Consider the following 6000-nt stretch of genomic DNA (forward strand, 5'->3'; position numbering starts at 1 on the left):
AGGTTGTGCAATGCTAAAACCAACCAACGAACAGGAGTTAAGAATTTCGTATTCGCCACGACACTTGTTTTAAAAAACAATTTAAAGAGGTTAGTATCGGTTTGGTTTGGTTTGTTGGGTCTATCGTCCCAAAACGACTCAGACTTTGACAAGGCGCCTTAGTGGAGAATTACCAGAAATTTCGATCTCCTGGGGTTATTTACTAAAGCGTGCAATGACACCTTGAAAGCGGCTGCGTTTGCCAGGATTCTGTCATCCGCCCATGGGTTCAGTTCTTGAGCGCCCTAACCACTGAGCTAGGGTGTCTTATCTTTTCTTTATTGCTGACTTTTTCACCCACATATAACACTGAGCCACCGGGGGGTGTCAGAGGTCAGTATATCGTTAAGGGGCCACTGTCCAGGGAAGGACCTTTTAAGCAAAGGAGATCGGTGTTTCGATCAGGTACCGGATATAGTCTGTGCAAAATGCTACAGTGAGACGCGCGCCGCAAAGCAACGAAAATACAAATCAAAGCTCTCTCATGTTCTCCTTCGGGAAGCCAGATCCCCCGTTCCCTGCGCTGGCCCGTCGAGCCGCAGCTATGACGTCTTAGTCGAAAACGACGTCCATTGGTCCGCCTCGCTGTCTGAGGGTGAAGGATGGGTGTTTACCTCTCTCTTCGCGCTTTTCCCTCGCCACGGCCGGACTGAATCCAGCGGCGCGCGATCCCTCAACCGTTTATTTATTTTTTTTTTCGCGCGTGCGGAGTGCCACGCCACACCTCCCGCCGAACGCGGAGGAGGAAGGGGAATTTGTCTTGCGGAGGCTAGCTGACCGTGCAGGAGAGTGAAACACCTTTGCTAGAGAAGGGGAGGAGACACACGACAGAATCGGGTGATTTCTGTGGCTTTAACTGCGTTATTAGTCACTCTTTTCAAAAACATTTTGCCGCCTTGCGTTCTTGGGCGAAGTCTCACAGTCACCGGGGAAGAAAATATTTTCGACCGAAGGGAGGACAGTGGGCCTTTAACGGTGCTGAGGAAATGCTGATATGTACGCACACCTCGCAGTGCGAACAAAGGCATTGTGTTTTAAAACAATTGGGATTATGAAGCACAGTGACAAGCAAATATGCAAGAACCGCCGATTTAAAGCGCTGTAAGAGGTAGGTTTCACCTGTTCCTGGTATATTTTAAGCTCTATACCGCTTACGCTTCTTAAATTAGCAGACATACTAAAACGGTGTTAATAACCTAAATAGCTGTACAGATATGCGGTTGGTAAACTGAATACGCGAATCACACACACACAAAAAAAAATCTAAATCCTAAACGTTTTAGAAGAGCGGTGACGCATGATAAAACTGAAATACCTACAACGTTATTTCCCATTCGTGATCACTTGGAAGGGACCCGTAGGCCATCAAGTTGTAAAAAAATGTGTAATATGAATTACCTAGAGTCACCCCTTGCCCGAATGCATGCCTGTTGTCCAAAGTTCCGATCTCCTGCATTCAGCCCAAAGGAGGCTGTCTTTAAAGGGGCACTGTGACGTTTTCCAGACCGTGCATTCCATGCTGGCGTCTAGGTTCTTTACACTTTCCCGATGCCCTAAAGCCCTATCATAACAGCGAAACCGTAGCGCCTAATATTTTAATCCATTTCAATAATCAGCGCTCTGGCACCGCCGTGAGTGCCACCCGACGGCAAAAGTTCGTAAACGGATGTGACATACCCTTTCGCTGGGGTGCTGCCTCTCTGATTGGTTCAGCACGAACTTTATATTTTATAATCGAATCTTCTATAAGTTACTATGTAGAAAACAAATAAAAGTTGTTTTAGTTCCGCGTGTGTTCTTGAAGTGCTTTTAAAGATAGGGACTCTAAACTCAAGTAAATGTGGTGTTGTCAAATAGGGGCGGTGATGCGCTGAACAACAGATTACTTCAAGGTATAGCAAGGCATAGAAAGGGCATATTTCTCTACTAGTTTCAAAGCTGCTCTCAGGTAGTTACTCTATCTACATTTCTCTCCCTCTCTCTCTTCTCCTCCAAGGCGGATGTCTCCTCCACCACCTCTGTTACCCCGTTACTAACGGTACTTCCGTTCTTTCTTTGGACAGTTTTCTCCCGCCTCGCACGGATCGCGCTCTCTTTATATCGACTGCGAGCCATGGCAAAAAGACGCTGCGCAGCCGTAGGCTGCGAGAGTACCGAAAATTGCCCAGAGTTAACGTTTCATCGCTTTCCGACCCGCGGCGAGCAGCGGAGACTATGGCTGGAAGCTCTTGGCGCGCCGAGCGACACTGCGTGTAGGGTTTGCTCCCAACATTTTGAGCAAAGCGCCTTCAAGCCCAGGTCCTCAAAGAACGCTGGTATCAAGCGCCGACGGCTTCGTTGTGACGCTGTGCCAACTATAGGCGCACCTGCTGAGCAACGTACTGAAGATGTGAACCAAGTGAGTATAGCTCGTTGGCATCCATCTAAGCGCAGCCGTACTGCTACAAAGGAAAGTTTCTCATAAACTTCGTAGTCAAAGAAAAATTTGTCCTGGTCCGGGGATCGAACCCAGGACCACTGCCCTTCCAGGCAGTCGCTCTGCCAGCTGAGTTAACCAAGTCGATCAGCAGATCGCGATTATAGGTCGAGAGCGAGTTGGTCAATAACTCGGAAGTGGGAAAATGTGCTAGTCCGAAAAAGCTTAGGAGAATCCGCAAGGTGGAGGAAAGATAGCTTTCCTTTTTATAGGATATTCTCCTAAACTTTCGATTGAGTATAGGTTTGCCCAGTGTTCGAAGTTTTACATTTGCAGCTGTTGGTATAGAGCGTGTGCATGCATGGATGCCACCATCCGACGGAGCTCGCTGTGCGCTTGACGCTGAGTATCGGACGCAGAGAGCGAGAATGACCTTTATTTTTAAACATCCCGTGCCTAAGACAAGAAATAAAAAAAAAAGCATTGATGAAAGGTTCAGAACAGTACCGTTCAGACCATGCGATTTGGCTGAACTTACATCTATATTATGAAGTTCAGCATGGTTTTCGCATTGAGGATTTATTATTAGGTAAGGCGAAAAATCGTCACCCTTCTCTTCCGCTGCCTTCGTGCCTGTCTTTGACATTAATCACTTTTTTTTTTCTTTCTGAGGTGCAGTCTACCTTCCTAGCAGTACACCATGAATCAGAATCACAATTCAGCGTGCTTTATAGCCGTATGGAGAGCAAATGTTATTACTGAAGTCACGAGGGGATTCCCCAAGTAATTGATGGTAACATTTGGCGTAGTCAAGTTGTTCTAACTCATCGTGATCAGCGAGCACAGTATGGTGAATGTTCTTCTGTGTTCCAGTCAGCAGCTTCAGAGAGATGTTTGTATATCTCTGCTAATCTGATAAAAACTCAAAGGCTTCTCTACAAATCCAGGTCACGCATGAACACATTCTTCTGCGGTAATTTTAGAGCAGTGAGAAATTAAGAAGTCTTACCAGCATAGTGAAACAGTGTGAGTGCATATTTTATGTAAAGTGTTATTCTACTTATGTTTGTGGTTCTCTATGTGGTGTGGTTGACACTTATGGTGTTATCTTGCAGGAGTCTCTTGTGGCAGCAGAACTGAATGAAGAGGAAGGAGGTGATACGTAATCTGCAGGTTTTGATGTGAGGCATCCTATAATTATTCTTGGAGCAAAATAAATTTTTATCTTGAGGCATTTTTTTTCTAACAGGAGGATGGCTATCAGATATTTGATCTTGAAGTTGGTGCGAACGTGGAAATCTCAGCAGAACATGTTCCAGGCTTTGGCATGCTGTCTTCATCATCGCATGGCACAAGCCAGGTGCGTTTTCGCCAAGTAACTTCAATAAAAGATTAGGTGTTCATCCTCCATTACACTGATGTTCATTATTTTCAGCATACAGAAATCCGAACTGCTGCAGGAGATCATTCATATTGCAGGGTCAATGACCACAAAGGCACTCAGACTGACGACGCACCTGCACGAAAGCTATCATCCAAAAGTAGGTGCTCATTACTATATGTGGTATTCACTATCACAGGCTTTTGCTATTGTAGTGGAAGAATCTAAACGAAAATTAAATAATTTGCACCTGCCAGTGCTTTTGGGAAAAAAAAGCTACGCATATGTACGCATCATTTTTATGTTGTGTACATGTTATTCTGGTTCATGTTGAGTCAGAACTGCACATAGATTTTTTTAAGGCTTTAACAGCAAATACGGTTGGCCACGATTCTGTCACACACTTCCATCACACTTATTGCTGTCAATCATCCTTACACCCACGCCGGGCACGTGAGAAACGTATCTTGGCTCTCCTTGTTCAGCTTCATGCTAAGGCAGTCGCCATGGAGACCGTGGGCTGTTTATTTTTAAAGCTTGTCAGTGAAGAACTTTGGTTAGTGGTAGAAAATGACCGATAATAATAGTTAGTGGTGGTTAGTCATAGTGATTGACAGATCTTTCGAATGCACAGTGTTCTTGTGTGGTCAGTCGTTAAAGTGATACTTAAAATTTGCCAGGGTTAGGAAATAAATTCACTGAGCTCTCGGAAGACTGTAGCAGTTTTAATGTACCTCATTCTGAATCAATTTTCAACTATTCCCTTGCAGGCATTTTTACCGAAGTTGTAGACTGATCACTTTTTTTAAATTTTAAGGCAATATGCTGCCTAACTCATTCAGTGATCATATTTTGATTTGATCATTTTTTTTTATCTGTGTACTTGGAAAGGAATGCAGCCTACTCTCCACTGCTTTAAAAACAAGCTTGTGCCACTATTCACCTATTTTCAGGTGTACAAACTGGCCTTGCATTAAAGAGGGTGGTCTCCAGGTCGACACAGACGAAGTCACCATCACTGCAGCTCCTTTCTTGCACTCTGTCTGGCGTAGAGGATGAGGTAGACGTCAAAAGCAGGCACGGCACCCATAGGTGCTCTTGTTCATGAAGTGCCTGGACCCTCACACGGAGAGTCATTCATGTAAGACTTCATAATCGTACTTTACTGATGTAACTATATCTCTTACCTAGCATTACCAGACTGTTTGTTTACCTATCATTGCCAGACTGTTTGCCTTAAACATATTGCCATACCTTTAAATAAGCAATTATTGTGCTAAGTATTTACTGAATTTTACTTATACAGATTTGATCCTGCTCCTGAGCCAGCTGCACCATGTCTGCCAGGAGACTGTGGGACCACACACGAGCGCTCATTCGGAGAGTCATTCATGTAAGACTTCATGTTTGCATGCACGTGTAATGGTACCTTGCCAAGGATTATTGTACGGAGCTAGCTTCGTGAACCTGCGGCATCCCCCAGTCTGCAATCATTAAGCGAAGTATTGCAACTTTTGTATTTACAGAAGTGAACCTGGTTCAGAAACTCCAGAGCCATCTCCAGTGAAAGGCGACAGAACGTACGAGCCTTCATTTGGGGACTCATTCATGTAAGACTTCACCTTCTGGTCAATTAAATTTTGTGATATCGTACGTGTTTTGTTGTGCTGGTACTCCAGGCTGCTATGCTGCTAATTACCTTTAACGTTTTGTATTTACAGAGCTGAGCCATCACCTCCTGAATCTGTAGTAGTGGAGAGGAAGTTTATTGTTTTTGAGAGCTGCCTCCTGACACTATTTAAAGTGTGCGGTGTGTGCCAAGCTCCATGCAAGGTCAGCACTAAAGTCTCGGGGTCTTTGCTTTTAATCAGCACCACCTGTCCCTACATGCATGAACAAACGTGGTATAGCCAGCCAAGGCTCAAGAGGAAGCCAGTTGGAAGTTTACTTTTGTGTGCTGCCATATGCTTCTCTGGCTCAAGCCCGGAAAAGACGCTGAGACTGCTAAAGCAGATAAACATTCAGGTCCCGTCAGCTGAGATGTACTACATCTACCAGCGTGTGCTCTTCCAGCCTGCCATCCAACAAGTATGTATCCAGAAAAATGTGCATACTTTGTTTTGGCCTTCAAGTTATTGCTGAATTGAAGTTTTAAAGCAAGTGA

This window comes from Amblyomma maculatum, chromosome 7, assembly GCF_055883805.1.
Source record: "Amblyomma maculatum isolate TAMU_Amacu chromosome 7, ASM5588380v1, whole genome shotgun sequence".
In the NCBI taxonomy this organism is placed as follows: domain Eukaryota; kingdom Metazoa; phylum Arthropoda; class Arachnida; order Ixodida; family Ixodidae; genus Amblyomma; species Amblyomma maculatum.